Here is a 15685-nt window from a genome sequence, read left to right as displayed (position 1 = left end):
AAATTATCAATCTCTAAACAACTTACATTCTTTTTATTCACACTTTTTCTCCAAAACATATTCACCAGGTTACTTTCTAAAACAGCTGCCTTGATTTCTTAAAGATCAAACATAAATAATACTATTGTCTTCTTTTAATTACCTTAAGTAATACTATATTCACCAAAGAAGTTCAAGACCAGTTTTTATTTTGAATAATTCAGTTTTACATCATACATCATATCATTTATTACATTAAATATTCAAGCATAAATTATAAGATCTAATTTTTAAAAAATAAAATTACACATAAATTATAAGATCTAATCTTTAAAAAATAAATAATGTGTTTCCTAAGAATTGGACATTCATCCTTTCGTAGAGTTCACTTCAATGCAGGTGATCTTGTCATCCAAATTAAGTCTTTGGGGGAGGGGGTAGAACAGTACCAATCTTATTAGTACAAGTGTTGCAGTTTTGTAGTCAACTTATACATATGTATTATTAACCTCAGTTATAAAGTTGGTACATAAATACGAACCACATACACGAAGAGCTCATTCAATGTGCATGGTTGGTTGCAGTGCAATGCAGATATTGGTATTTAAGACCCATGTGAAGCGTATAAAACTGAAATAAATGTTCCATGATCTTAAATGAGGAATAAGCAGAGATATATATTAAAAAAAAAAAAAAGGCCAGAGAAAAACTAGAAATGATTTGGGGTTGAACTTCTAGAATGGTTGCATCAAGATCATGGCCCAATTTTTTTCTATATTTGCAATTATATTCTTTCAAAATAGCCTGGGCTTTTTTTTTTTTTTTTTTTTTTTTTTTTTCTTTTTTTTGCTACGCGTGTGTGTGTGTTTTTTTTATTAAAATAAATTTTATATTTTCTATCACTCGAACTTAGTTCTTTATTTAATGGTCTGAGAGTACTTAATATTATTATTGAATTGATCAATATTCTCTTAATACAGACTCCATTTGTAAAAATAATCATAGCTCTCGCATCTTCACTTAAAGCGATTATGAAATTGTATATTTATTCAATAATTTATTTCTTTTTCATCGTTATTATTGTCGGTTATTTTTGAAAAACCAAAAATATTAAATTTCTCGCGACTTGCGATGAATTCCATACCAAAGCCCAAACTAGACCAAAAATATTAAATTTCTCGCGACTTGCGATGAATTCCATATGGAAAAAGATTCTGACATGTTTGTTGAATACGTAGAAGATGCGAAAAGGCCACTCTACGACGGTTGTCTGAAATTTACTAAGTTATCAGCTTTAGTAAGATTGTACAATCTGAAAGTCAAACACTGGTGGAGCGATACAAGTTTTGACGAGCTGTTGATGCTGTTGGGTGACATGTTTCCGAAAGGAAGTCAATTGCCAAAGTCTATCTACGAGGCCAAGAAGACGTTGTGTACCTTAAGTACGGAATATGAAAAAATCTATTCTTGTCCTAATGACTGTATTCTGTATAGGAAAGACAAGGTTGATTTCGATGTTTGTCCTGTTTGTGATGCATCTCGGTGGAAAATTCCAAAAGGGTCCATGAAACCTACAGTAGGTGTTCCAGCAAAAGTCTTGTGGTATTTCCCCCCAATACCCAGATTTAAAAGAATGTACGGTACACCGGAAATAGCGAAGAATCTGACTTGGCATGCCAACGATAGAGAAGTCGACAGGTATTTGAGACATCCAGCCGATGTAGCTTCGTGGAAATCGATAGATAAGAAGTGGCCTGCTTTTTCAGATGAATCAAGGAATCTTCGATTGGCTGTAGCGGCTGATGGGATTAATCCGTATCGTTCTTTCAGTAGTCGGCATAGTACGTGGCCTGTTACGTTGATAACATATAATCTTCCTCCGTGGCTGTGCATGAAGAGGAAGTATATCATGTTAACGTTACTGATGTCGGGTCCCAAGCAACCGGGAAATGACATCGACGTCTACTTGGAACCGCTTGTGGATGACCTGAAACTGTTATGGAGCACATGTATCGAAGTTTTTGATGCTCATTTAAGAGAGATATTAACTCTTAGAGCCATTCTGCTATGGGCAATAAACGATTTCCCAGCGTATGGAAATATGAGCAGTTGTGTCGTAAAAGGCTACAATGGTTGTCCTGTATGTGGTAAAGACACACATGGCTTGTATCTTCATCATAGCAGGAAAGTCGTATACCTAGGTCATCGCAGGTTTTTGAATCGGCATCATCCTTTTAGAAGAGCAAAGAAGGCATTTAATGGGTCCCAAGAACTCGGTGATGCTCCTACATGCTTGTCCGGAACAGAAGTCTTACAGAAGGTGACTCATATTGGATATGTATACGGGAACTGTTCGAAGAAGAAGAAGGGTGAAGAAAAGGCAAATCCGATACTCCCTTGGAAAAAAAAGGTCAATCTTCTTTGATCTTAAATATTGGGAGTTTCTTCATGTGCGTCATATTTTGGACGTAACGCATGTCGAGAAGAACGTGTGTGAAAGTATTATAGGAACATTGCTTGATGTCTCGCACAAGTCAAAGGATGGTCTTAAAAGTCGCTTAGATCTTCAGGATATGGGCATCCGGACCAAGCTTCATCCAAAGGTTGGTGACAAGAAAACATATTTGCCTCAATCAACCTACACATTGACGAAGGAAGAGAAGAAAAGGTTCTGCAATCTGTTGTCAGGGCTCAAAGTGCCCGATGGCTACGGTTCCAACCTTAGAAACTGTGTGTCGATGGAGGAGTTAAAACTGTTTAGATTGAAATCACACGATTATCATACGCTTATGCAACAGATTCTTCCAGTCGCATTACGAGGATTGCTGGATAAGAAGGTCCGAACCACAATAACAAGAGTCTCTCGCTTCTTCAATGCGATATGCAGCAAAGTTGTCGATGCTTCCGAACTGGCAAGCCTTCAAGAAGAATTTACAACAACTATGTGCCTATTGGAAAAGTATTTTCCACCATCTTTTTTTGACATAACGGTTCATCTAATGATACATCTAGTACGAGAAGTTCAATTTTGTGGACCGGTTCGTCTAACTTGGATGTATCCACATGAACGGAACATGAAAGTTATGAAAGGTTACGTGCGCAATCGCAGCTGACCAGAAGGTTGTATTGCAGAATGTTACATAGTTGAAGAAGGTATGGAATATTGCTCGGAGTACTTGACTTCTGTAGAATCTGTTGGTGTTCCGTCCACGAGAAATGAATCGGGTGTAAATGTTGGCAAACCAATCTCTTCTGGAAGAGTGCATACACCTAAACAGATAGAATTGGAGTAAGCACATCTTTTTGTGGTGGAGAACACTACTGAAATCAGTCCGTATATCAAGTAAGTAAATAATTTTTTTTACTTCATATGATATATGTTTTAAGACAAATGGTGACTTGTTGATATGCTACTTAGGAAGCATATGGAGTACTTGCTTGAATGTAATCCAAGTAAAGTGAAGGACCAGAAATGGCTTCAAGATGAGCACAATCGATCATTTACCAATTGGCCCCGTGACAAAGTATGTGTTCATTATACAAGAGCTTGTAACAAAAAATCAATAAGTGTGTTATTTTTTTTAAAATTTCTATAGGTTGCTCTTGATTTGGAAGAGTCTAGAGTTTCGGTATCACAGACATTAAGGTGGATGTTGTTGGAATTGATCTAGGGTTTAAGAAAAGGATTAAACGCTTCGAGAAGCGGCGGAATTTTAAAAAATTTCTTTTCAAGTAAAAACAGTTTTTACTAACCTAGATAAAGAAGCAAGTACATGTAATTAAAAACTAATATGAGCTAGAAGTTTACTAACCTTTCTTGAAGCTTGAACTTTGAAGAAGCTTTTGGAAAGTTTGCAACGCTCGTCTCCCATCACAGCACGTCTCTCTTACTTTCCTCGGCACCTCGAGCAACCACGAAAGTTTCTATCACTAAATCACTCGAAATAAAGGAATTAGTGAGTGGACACTTTTAAACACTACGACTTAAGAACGAGTCTTGAAGTCGCAGAGCTAAACACTAGGTCGAGTGAGGACCTAGGTGCCAAAACAAGAAAAATCGAAAATAAACTAGAGAGAGAGAGAGAGAGGAGTTTCGGCCAAAGTTCTAGAGAGAGAGTCTCTCAAATCTCTTAAACTTGGATGAATGAAAAGTGTGGAATGAGGCTCCTATTTATAGGAGAGGTCTTACCTTCAATAAGGTAGTTTCCTCTTCTATAGAATATCACATATTAATGAGCCAATTTCCCATTTTCTTCTATGAGGCACACGGCCAAGACTTGCCAAGCAAGTCCTTGGATTTGTTTCCTCTTTAATTTGCTTCTCTCTTGACCCTTATGGCCGAAATTCCCTTATGCCATGCATAGGAAATTTGTTTCCTCTTTTTCTTTTGGCAAGTATCTAAATACATTTATGCACAAAATATTCTCTCTTCACCTTGGGTATTTGGGCGCCTATCCTCATCTAGAAGGAGCTTCTAGAAGCTTCTTCATTTGTTCATGACAACATGAGAAAAGCCCATTAAGAATTTTCAATAAAATTCTTATGAAATGAAATTAATTCACAAGGCCCAATTAATCATATTATGGCCGAGTGTTACTTGTCATCAAATGACCATGTCAAAAAATTTATTGACATTCATTTCATCCTATGTCTCAAAAGACAAAAATACCCTTTTGACAATTTTCGTTCTTGTTTTGACTTAGCTTCCTGTTTAACTATTCCTATCCATGTGATTCGTGACAGTGACCTCATGGACCCAAATGAACAAAGCTTGAGCTAAACACTTGGACTCAAAATTTCACAAACCTTTTCCAAGTTTAGCTTAATGCCAACTGACTCCACTAAAGAGCTGACACTTAAAATCTCTCGGTTCAAATGAATTTATTTTCTACTCAAGAATTCGACCTAATTATGATGAGCGGATCCACTGAATATTATCTATGTTTACCCTTCATGAATGTCATCAGCTAGTCGGGATTTACTAAATTACCATTTCACCCTTCTAGCTGTTATTTCCTCAACTCCTTTGTCGCTTGTGAATAAGTTAGAAACAATGTATTGACGAGGAGCTAACAAGTCACATTGTTTCATCCAAAAGAGTCAGGACTCAATTTGGACACTGGCCAGTTCATTTATTCACACTCCAAGGAACAAAGCATGAGGTGACATACATTGCATTTCAGCAATCTTGTACATGAATTCCATATCTATGAGAACTTCACAAAGTTACTCATGACAGACTCACAACTTAGTACTTCACCAATAGGCCTTGTTCGGAATCACATAGTGAGTCCGAACTTCGACTTTCTCAAATGAGAATACTAAGGTGTGAAATGGCATGTCTCGTTTCAGGATTAAGGTAAGCATGATGCAATTCATACATAGTGACTTCGAGACATAAGAGGTTAAATGGTTTGTTCTTATATTGTCTCTATAAGTGCACTGGTCAATTCAGTACCTTCGAAAGATACCTAGAAGAACTATAGAGTCCCCAACTCTCAATGCCTCATAACCAGACATCATAGATTCTTCTAACAATCATACTGAGGTCAATAGTCCTTTGACCCTAAGATTGCGAATATATCGTTTTAAGCAAACTACGAAGAGTTTGTTCATGCAAATCTACATTTGTCTCTTCGTAAGTTGTTAAGTTTGTTTATGGACTAAAAGACTAAGGTTTTATCATAAAGCTTCAAACAAAGAAAGAATGAATGAACGTTTCAACTTTATTAATGAATAGATAGGCAATTACAAGCAAGAGTCTTCAGGAGACTTTATTACATCAAATGTACAAAATAAAGACTACAACTCTTCTTGTGGGCACCATTGACAACGGATGTCACATGGACCGAAAGCACACGTTCTTTCCTACAGTGGATATATCTTCAATGGATTTCATTTTTTCACAAAGGACCGTGATGACACAAGTTCTGTTCAAAATAGCGGTGTCGCAGTAATGGCTGAGACAATGCAAGTGTGCAACTCAAAGGACAAGAAACCAATTGTTTCAGACATGACATTCTTTGGGACTATTCAACAAATATGGGAGTTAGACTATTTCGTATCCAAAGTGGTGGTCTTCAAATGTGAATGGGTTGACAGTTCAAGGGGTGTTAAGGTAGATGATGGATTCACAGTGGTTGATCTTTCAAAGACTGGGCACAAGTCAGATCCATTCATTTTGGCAGACCAAGTCAAACAAGTTTTCTATGTAGAAGACGGAATGGATACGTCGTGGTCAATTATGGTACCGAATTTGAAAAATGACTTTGCTAGTCCAATACCAGACGATGATGTTGATTATGAAGTTCCTGCCACCGAACTATTCTCTGATGCAGAGTCTTCAGATTCGACAGATGACGAAACATGTTTGCAAATAGATGAAGAGGGTACTTGGATCGATAATGACTAGTGCGAGGAAGAAGAGAGAAAACTTAATTAACATGTTTGTGTGTGTGTGTGTGTGGGACTGTTTCATAATTAATATTGATGTATATTGTTTGTGTATGTCTGTACGTGTATAACTCTGATTCATAAGCTTATTGTGTGTAGGTGTAGTGTACCTGAGGTTGATGCAAAAGATGAAGAAAAATCACAGACATCTCCAGCAAAAAAAGGACAAGAAGGGCATGTATAGTTGAGGAAAAGAACACTGGCAAATCAGAGGCATTGGGACGTTTAGAGGAGGAAAAGAATGACGACACAGCAATGGCACCGCAACCAAAGAAGAAGAAAAAAATCTGGACCTATAGTTCAGGAAAAGGAAAAACAAACATCAGTGCCAAATGACTGTACAACAGTGGCACCAAAAGCAAAAAAAAAAGGATATTAAGGGGACCTACTCTTCTTACCAAGGTTGTTATAGCTAGAGCAAATGGTGTGGTGAAGCCAATAACTTACAATGACCTTGGACAAAGCATCGGTGACACAAACTCAGAAATGCAAAGCTATGTAGGTGTTGTTGTGTGATCAACTGTACCCATTGAGATCGAAAATTGGCGTTCGGTATCAACTGAGCTCAAGGAGAAAGTGTGGGATCAAATCAAGGTAAAGCCATGTTCTGATTCCATTTAATAACTATGGTGTCGTATTCCATATGTAATACCCGTGCTTTTTTTATGCAGACATCGTATGACGTGCCTTTCGAGGGTAAGAAAGATATATTAGCATCTGCATGTACAAAGTGGAGACTGGTCAAGTACAAGCTGGCAACCAATTACATCAACAACTATGTTGACAAGCCACGCATGTTTGCGAACCCGCCATCGGCGTATCCTTTTATTACGCAGAAATCTTGGAAGATTTTTGTTGCGAAACGTCTCTCCGATGACTTTAGAAATTTGAGTACAGAACAGTCTAACAAGTCAAAGAAGATCAAGTATCGGCACCACCTTTCTAGGCGTGGATTCACAAACGTAGCAGCTGACTTGGTGAGTATTGAAGTTGATATATGTGCATCAGACTGTTTTTTATATTGATATTGTGAAGTTATTTTAGTATGTGGATTGTTTAATTTCCTGCTCTACTATAGTCTAAGGAAAGGGGCGGCAATGGTAAACCATCTCGAAGTGAGCTTTGGAAGATCGCTTATGCAAAAGGCAGTGCTGCAGAGGATGAAGAGATTAGCTCATTTTATAGACAATCTAGTTAGAATAAATAATTGAACTATTTTTTTGTCTATCTGGTTAGTCAAACTTAACTTACTTATATGTTTGTATACTTGTAGGATGATTGTACCAAAAAGATTACGGATGGGACTGTTTGTTTAAACCCGAAGGAAGACGCTCTCACATTAGCGTTGGGAAATAAAGACCGTGGTGGTTTAGTAAGGTGTATTGGGCATGGCGTTACTCCTTCAAACTACTTCAACACTCCAAGGCAGACAAAAACAAGCGCTGTCTTGCAACTCGTCTTAGAGGAGGAGAAGAATATGACAGAGGCACATCAACGAGACGCCGATGAAAGGCGACTTTTACTATTACAAATCAAGGAACTTCAAGAGGAAAACATGAAGTTAAAGGCTGGCGATAACTACTTCAAAAGCTCTCTTCTTCAATCAGATAGTAGTTGCACAGCTAAAAAACCAAATCTACACTTCTCCGATGACAAGGAAAATTGCAGTGACGAACAAAAACTCTACCAGGAAGAATGCAATGATATCGAAGTGATCGAGCGTAGAGATTTCGCCAACGGAAAGGTAAAAATGACTTCTGTTTTGGTTCTTAATTAGTTAATTGTAAAAATTTACTAAACTAAATTCTGTTTTTTTTAAGGAACAACCATGGAAACTAGCTGTGGACAGCATTTCTAATGTTGTTGCTTATGGTAAAATTTGTTCTGAAAATGCGACCAAAGGAACAGTTTGGGGAATCAAATTGGGGGATGAAGTTGTACGTGTCCATGTAGATGTGTGCGTTGATGAGAAGGCTAAACATGAATTGACTGTCAAAGAAGTAGTTGGTAATCAAGTTCCATGGCCTAAGAATATGGTTACAATTGAGAAATCCAAGGTAATCACTCAACTAATTCTTACGTGTTGCTTATTTTTTTTTTAAATTATGGAGTCTAGAATATCCAATACGTGTTTCTTATCAGGTGGTAACACCCGTTCATAGGTCTCCCAGGAAAAAAACCAAACAAATATGGAGTCTAGAATATCTCAAGACTAATGTTGCTAAAGTCCTGGGGAATGACAACTCAATATCTTTTCCCTTGGACGAGAATATTTTTGGCAAAGATCGAGTTCTATATATTATTCGTGATGATATTATGGCATTTTGTAGCATGGAGTGGATCACGTCGAGCTGCATTGTTCTGTACATGAGGTAATCTTTTCAATACTCATTGATCCATTTCAAATATATGTATATTTTAAACACATCATAATGAATCTTTGCTTTTATGTGAATTAGCTACTTGTATCAGAAGATCATGAGCATGAAAATTGGATCCATGTATGCGTTCATAGATCCAGTGTCTTTGAATATGGGGACCAGTGGACAAAAATCTGATCTTATTGCTAACAGAATGGAGGGTTGTGGTGTTGGTCAACTATTCTTAGCTCCTTTCAATCCCGTGTAAGTATATTTACATGAGTATATTGTTATATGTTTTGAGTATTTATATGATTTCATTTTTCGTTGGACGGTGCTTAGACGGTTAATACATTGTTTACGTGGATTCAGAAATCATTAGACGTTGCTTGCACTCGACCTGCATAATGACCGAGTTTATTGCTTTGATTCTCTTGCTCGTAAACCTGGAAATGATATCAAAGCTGTTATTAATACGTGAGTTCACACATTGATCGACTTCTTCATATTTATGGATCTTACATAGTTATACATTACATATATATCATGACATGTGTATTTCTGTACGTAGTGCTATGAAATTATTCAACTCGAAAGCCAACAAAACTATGAAGAAACAAGCTACATGGGAAGTTGTTAAGGTATGTTTAAATTTTGTAGCTAGTCTGATTTTGTGCTTGGGATTGAATCTGAAATTGGGTTGAGCTATTGTGTGGATTGAATCTGAATTTTGTAGCTGACTCAATCATTGGTTGTTAACTTACTTTTTTCTGTTTGTCTAGTGTCCTCGACAACCGGGCGCAACAGAGTGTGGATATTATGTGATTAAGTACATGGAAGATATCATTGGCCATCACCTAATCTCGACTGAAGCTAAAGTAAGTGCTTAGCCTTAATCTTTTTTTTTTCTAGAAAAATACAGCCTTAATATAGTTATAAGCTTGTTTGTTTACTTGATGTGGTTAAGTAATTTTCATTTTTTTCATCGTTAATATAGTTCGATGGAAAACGTAGCTATACTCGAGACGAGCTCGATGTGATGCGCCAAGAATGGGCTGCCTACCTTCAAACTTTGTATTAGGTAGTGTTCTGGACACTATCAAACTGTTTTGTATTTTATGTAGAATCATGATATCACTTGGATGGATTGGCTGTAGAATTGTGTGATATTTGGCACTTAGTATGCATGAAGCAGGTACTGTAGATTGTGTGATGAAGCAGGGACTTCTTTGGATTTAGGTATTGGGGTTTTGTAGCATTACAATGCATGTACTAGTATGGATATGTTGATGAATTTGGTACTTGGTATGATTGGTATGAATTTGGTACTCTTGTAGGATTATTCAGCATATATGGTTTGATGTAAATCTGGTACTTATGTGGATGTGTTTTTGGTACCATTTGGATGTGTTTTGATATAATATGCATGTTTGTGTTTTGGTACAATATGCATGTTTGTGTTTTGGTACAAATATAGGTAAAAATTATACAAATTAGAAGATTGAACCATTTTAATTCAATATATATTTTTATACAAAATATTGCATTCACAGATATTTTACTACATAATTCAAATGTAGTTAAATGATGACGTTAAGTTCAACTCCAATCAAAAGAAAGTAGTCTAAGCTAAATCACACAAGAGACTACAAACGTAAACTAGAGTCTTAAGTGCGTAAACTGAAAACTACAATTTATAAATGTAGTCTTAAAGCTAAATATAAATATCTATCTTCCTAGACTACAACAATACGCAGTAGTCTAAGATAGAAACATGAACCACCTCAATTTTTCAACTACACCTAAAAGATGTAGTATTCAACAAAAAAAGACTGAAGTCATAGACAAAGAGATAAGACTCCAGTGCAATAGATGCCACAAAAACGCCGTAGTCTGTCCAACTCAATTAATTATAACTACTCTTTAAAGTTGTAGTGTTTATTGACTCAAAATTTGAACAACTACATTATAAAAATGTAGTCTTCAACAGAAAAGACTGGAGTCATAGGCAAAGAGATAAGACTCCAGTGCAATAGATGCCACAAAAATGCCATAGTCTGTCTAATTGACTCAATTAAGACTACTTGTTAAAACTGTAGTTTTTTTTTTATCTTATGTAATTGAGTTCTATATAACTACAACATAACGTTGTAGTATTTATAGATGCCACTAGTAAGACTACATCTAAACAATGTAGTTATATATTTTAACTACAGTCTTATAAAACAGATACACTACGGCCAAACACTGGAGTCATAATCAAAGAGATAAGACTCCAGTGCAATAGATGACAATCGGTAAACTGTAGTGGATTTAAAATGACTACAGCGTTCGGCAGTAGTTAGAGGCCAAATTTCTGTTAGTGCCAGGAGGTCCAACTTAAAATTCAATTAATTATTTACTTGATCCAACAATAAATAATTAATTCCACAATAAATATTTAATTTGGGAAATAGACAAATTTTCGAAAGAATGCTGCTAAACAATTTATAGCCGTGAGATTGTAATAATACTATTTATTATTACCAAAGAGTTCTTATTCGTCTTTATCAGAGCCAAATCTAAGACTATGGACCTAGTAATAGAAGCTTAACAAATCGATGAAAAAGAAAAAAAAAAGCCATTTCTATTTTTCCATCCATTCGGCTAATCTTGGTCAAATACTCTACTATGTAAGCCAAAACTGAACCCTCCTTTATACTAGAATTATATTTACTCATCGTGCTGAGTGTCCACTGATCTAGTCAGTTTGTGATCAAGATCGTCGAGGTTCAACCCGTATTGAGAAAGCTCAATTATTCCATTATACCTTTCTTGATACATATATACCTAAGCACTGTTGCTTCCCCAACGAAAGATTCTTCCGAACGTACATAATTCGGAAGTGCCGGCAATTAATCGATTCTGGAATCAACCATTAGGTGAGTGAACATTGACCTTCTTTCAGGAAGGTTGGATTGGATATCTGTCAACCACTTCCCACTCGAATCATGTTCTGAAACTCCCAAGCCATAAGATGTGATTAGCAAGATAGTAACCTTTTAGCGCATGAGTCAAAGAGTGCAGTAACATGACCAGTGTCCATAATCACTTCAGGATTTAGATCAAGTCTCACTACGACCATCATAGCGACCTCGGTTAGTGTGTCGTAACAGTACTTAAATAACACATCTACAACCAAAGCATGTTCGGGTCGTGTACTTACCATAAGTGCAGAATGGTCGTACATTGTGATCAACCTTCACTAGTGTTCCACATATATGACTTTAGATACAACTATCCAGACGTGTATTAGTCATCTACCATATTTTAGCTTACCGCCTGAACTTAGGTGCCCAACACGTGACTCAATTTAATACGGATGCTACAGATGATAGTTGCTATTGATTCTGATATTCAGAACTCAACCCACTAATCATATGATGCTAATAAAGTAAAATGTTATTCTATTTTGTAATCATTTATTATTTATTCATTATCTCTCGCGGGCAAGAATTCCTAACAGTATTAACCTAAAACATTCGCACACTCCATTAGCCAACAATCTAAGCTCAACTTCTGCACTGCTTCAGGCAACCACAGTTTGTTTCTTGCTCTGCCAGGTAAGAAGATTACCCCAAACATAGGTACATATACGATATGTAGATTTTCGATCTGAAACTGACCTTGCCCAATCATCATTTTTGAAGACTTTAACTCCCCGAATGTTCCGTTTTTGAACCATAGATCTGTTCATGGGAAAAATTTGAGGTATTGCAGAATTCGCCTGACGACTTCCATGTGGGCCTTTGAGGGGTTATTCATGAATCTGCCAATCGCGCTCACTGAGAATCCGATGTCACGTTCGGTGTGAGTGATATAAATGAGTCTTCCCACAAGTTGTTTGAATCTTTCTTTGTTGGTGGTGACTTCGCTGGTCCGAACGAGCTTGATGTTCGGATCCATGGGATTATCAATTGGTTTGCAGTCTAGCATGCCAGTTTCTTTGAGGAGTTCTAAAGTGTATTTACGCTAAGATACATAGATACCTTTCTCAGACCAAGCTACCTCTATGCAGAGAAAATATCGCAAGCTTCCAAGATCCTTGACTTCGAATTCAGACGAAACAGTCTGCTTCAATCGTGCTATTTCTTTGAGATCATCTCCAATTATGACTATGTCATCAATATATACACTCAGGATGAAGTCTTTTCCTTGGGGTGAGATTTATGAGAACAATGTATGATCTGCTTCACTTTGAGAGTAGTTGCATTTTTTGAGGGTGTGAGTGAACTTCTCGAACCAAGCGCAAGAAGGTTGCTTCAGTCTATATAAAGACTTCTTGAGTTTACAGACTTTGTTGGTAGCTTGATTGTTTTTGAAGCATGGTGAAATTTGCATGTAGACTTTTTCTTCCAGGAAAGCATTCTTCACATTGAGCTGGAACAGAGGCCAATCTAAGTTGGCAGCAACTGAGAGAAGAACTCTAATGATGTTGAATTTTGCTACCGGTGCAAATGTCTCTTGGTAATCGATGCCATACGCCTGCGTGTACCCTTTAGCAGCGAGTCGAGCTTTGAGCCCCTCCACGGTACCATCCAAATTGTGTTTGATGGTGGAGAACTATCTGCATCCAACAGTTCAATTCCGAGATGGCAGCTTGGTGATCTCTCAGGTGTCATTTGTTGTCAATGGTCTCCACAGGAAGAGTAATAGTGTCTATTTGTATACATTTGATGTAATATAGTCTCACGAAGACTCTTGCTTGTAATTGCTTATTTATTAATAAAAGTTGAAACGTTCATTCATTCTTCCTTGTCTGAAACTTTATGATAAAACCTTAGTCTTTAGTCCATAAACAAACCTAAAAACATATGAAGAGACAAATGTAGATTTGCATGAACAAACTCTTCATGGTTTGCTTAAAACAATATATTCACAATGTTGTTGGCCCGACTAGGGCCAACGCGAACAAGGGCATCTCTTCGACCCACATGGCTAGTACGAGGTCTTGGGCGACGGAACCCTGACTCAACCAGGAGCCGGCCCAAACCAATGGCCAAGTCAAAACCCAGCCATGGGCCGAGTCAATGGCTCATTCGGCCATTGGCTGGGTCAAATGGCTAACTCGGCCATTGGACAGTTCACTCAGCCAATGGCCGAGTGAACCCCTCAGCCATCAAGGCAGTTCACTCGGCCATTGGCCGAGTGAACCTTCCAGCAGTTCACTCGGCCAATGGCCGAGTGAACCCTTCAGCCGGCCGTGCAGTTCACTCGGCCATTGGCCGAGTGAACCTTCCAGCAGTTCACTCGGCCAATGGCCGAGTGAACCCTTCAGCCGGCCATGCAGTTCACTCAGCCGTTGGCCGAGTGAACCTTCCAGCAGTTCACTCGGCCAATGGCTGAGTGAACCCCTCAGCCGGCCATGCAGTTCACTCGGCCAATGGCCGAGTGAACCTTCCAGCAGTTCACTCGGCCAATGGCCGAGTGAACCTCCCTGCTGCCTCAGCAGTTCACTCGGCCATTGGCCGAGTGAACCTCAGCCGGCCCAAGACCTCCACTCGGCCAATGGCCGAGTGAACCTCACCACCATGTTCACTCGGCCATTGGCCGACCCAACCTCCTCCAATGCCGACCCAAGCATTCTCACTCGGCCAAGGGGTCTTCAAACCACCCCTTGGCTGCCTATAAATACCAAGGCACCCCCCTTGGTCCAGGTAATCCATTCTTGAGTACTGAAACGCTGCCGAACTCGTACCTCACTCGTTTCTCTCAAGCTTTGGCCTCTAAACACCCCTAAAACCTCTATACTCCACCTCAATCACACTAATATTGAGCGTCGGAGAGGTAAACAGGGGCACCCCCCCTGTTTCCCCTTTGTAGTTCACGTGTTCTCTACTCCTTTTCAGGTACTCTGACGAACTCAAGGGACATCCACAGCTAAGGGACGACTCGGGACACCGGGTCCGACACGCTCGAGTCAAGACGAGACCACTTGGTCCGGCCTTGGGTCTAACCGTCTGCGACTCCTAAATCGTTGTCCGAAAAGCTGCGACAACATTTTGGCGCTAGAAGGAGGGGATCTCTCGACCTTGACGACGCATTCCCTCTACCAGTTTTCTCCCTTCGTTCTCACGACTCTCGAGAGATGAGTCATCTACCCACTACCTCCGCGGGTACCCGAGCGACGAGCTCGAGGTACGGTCTCCGAAACCTTACGCACCGTCTTGAAGGGCAACCTCGCGATAGCGAGAGCCAGCCCCAAGACCCGGTGAACGACCCCGAGGCCGAGCTCCGAGAGGACACGGCCCGGCGGCTCGCGGAGCTCCTTGACCGTCCCGGCGTTGACAGCTCCCTCATCGCCGGTCTCCTCGGCTACGACGTCGAGGATCGATCTGCTCAAGATTACTCCGACCCCGAGTATGTGGAGGAGTCAAGGACCGACGAGGCCACCCCTAGCCTCGCTCAAACGCGACCCGAGAGGGCCAACGGTGCGTTGGCCGATCCTTTGTGCTCGGCGCGACAACAGGCACGGTCACAGTCCCGGGGACTCGCCCCCTCGGTCTCAAGAGGTGGCCGGACACGGCCCCTCGCCGAGGAGAGAGCGACTCTGGTCGACGATGGAGCCGATAGCCGAAGCGCTCGCCGGACGACCCGGCCAAAGGCGACCTCGCCTCGTCACGCACCAAGCGTGGACCTTAGAGAGCGCTTGACGGCGCAGAGAAACTCCCGAGGGGAGGATCTCCGCCAAAGGCTAAATTCTCGAAGGGACGCGCTCCCCGCCGCAACTCTTGGCCGACCTCAGGCCAATGTCGTGGACCAAGCGTCCAATGAACGCCAACCAGTGACCCCCGTGGCCCCGACGATTGGCCCTGCCAACGGGCTTGATATGGTCACAATGATCCAGAGCCTCC

The sequence above is a fragment of the Urtica dioica genome, chromosome 1, assembly GCF_054948205.1.
Source record: "Urtica dioica subsp. dioica isolate 48M chromosome 1, U.dioica_male_clone48M_v1_H2, whole genome shotgun sequence".
NCBI lineage: Eukaryota > Viridiplantae > Streptophyta > Magnoliopsida > Rosales > Urticaceae > Urtica > Urtica dioica.
The sequence above is the reverse complement of the archived record's forward strand: the minus strand, read 5'-3'. Positions refer to the sequence as shown.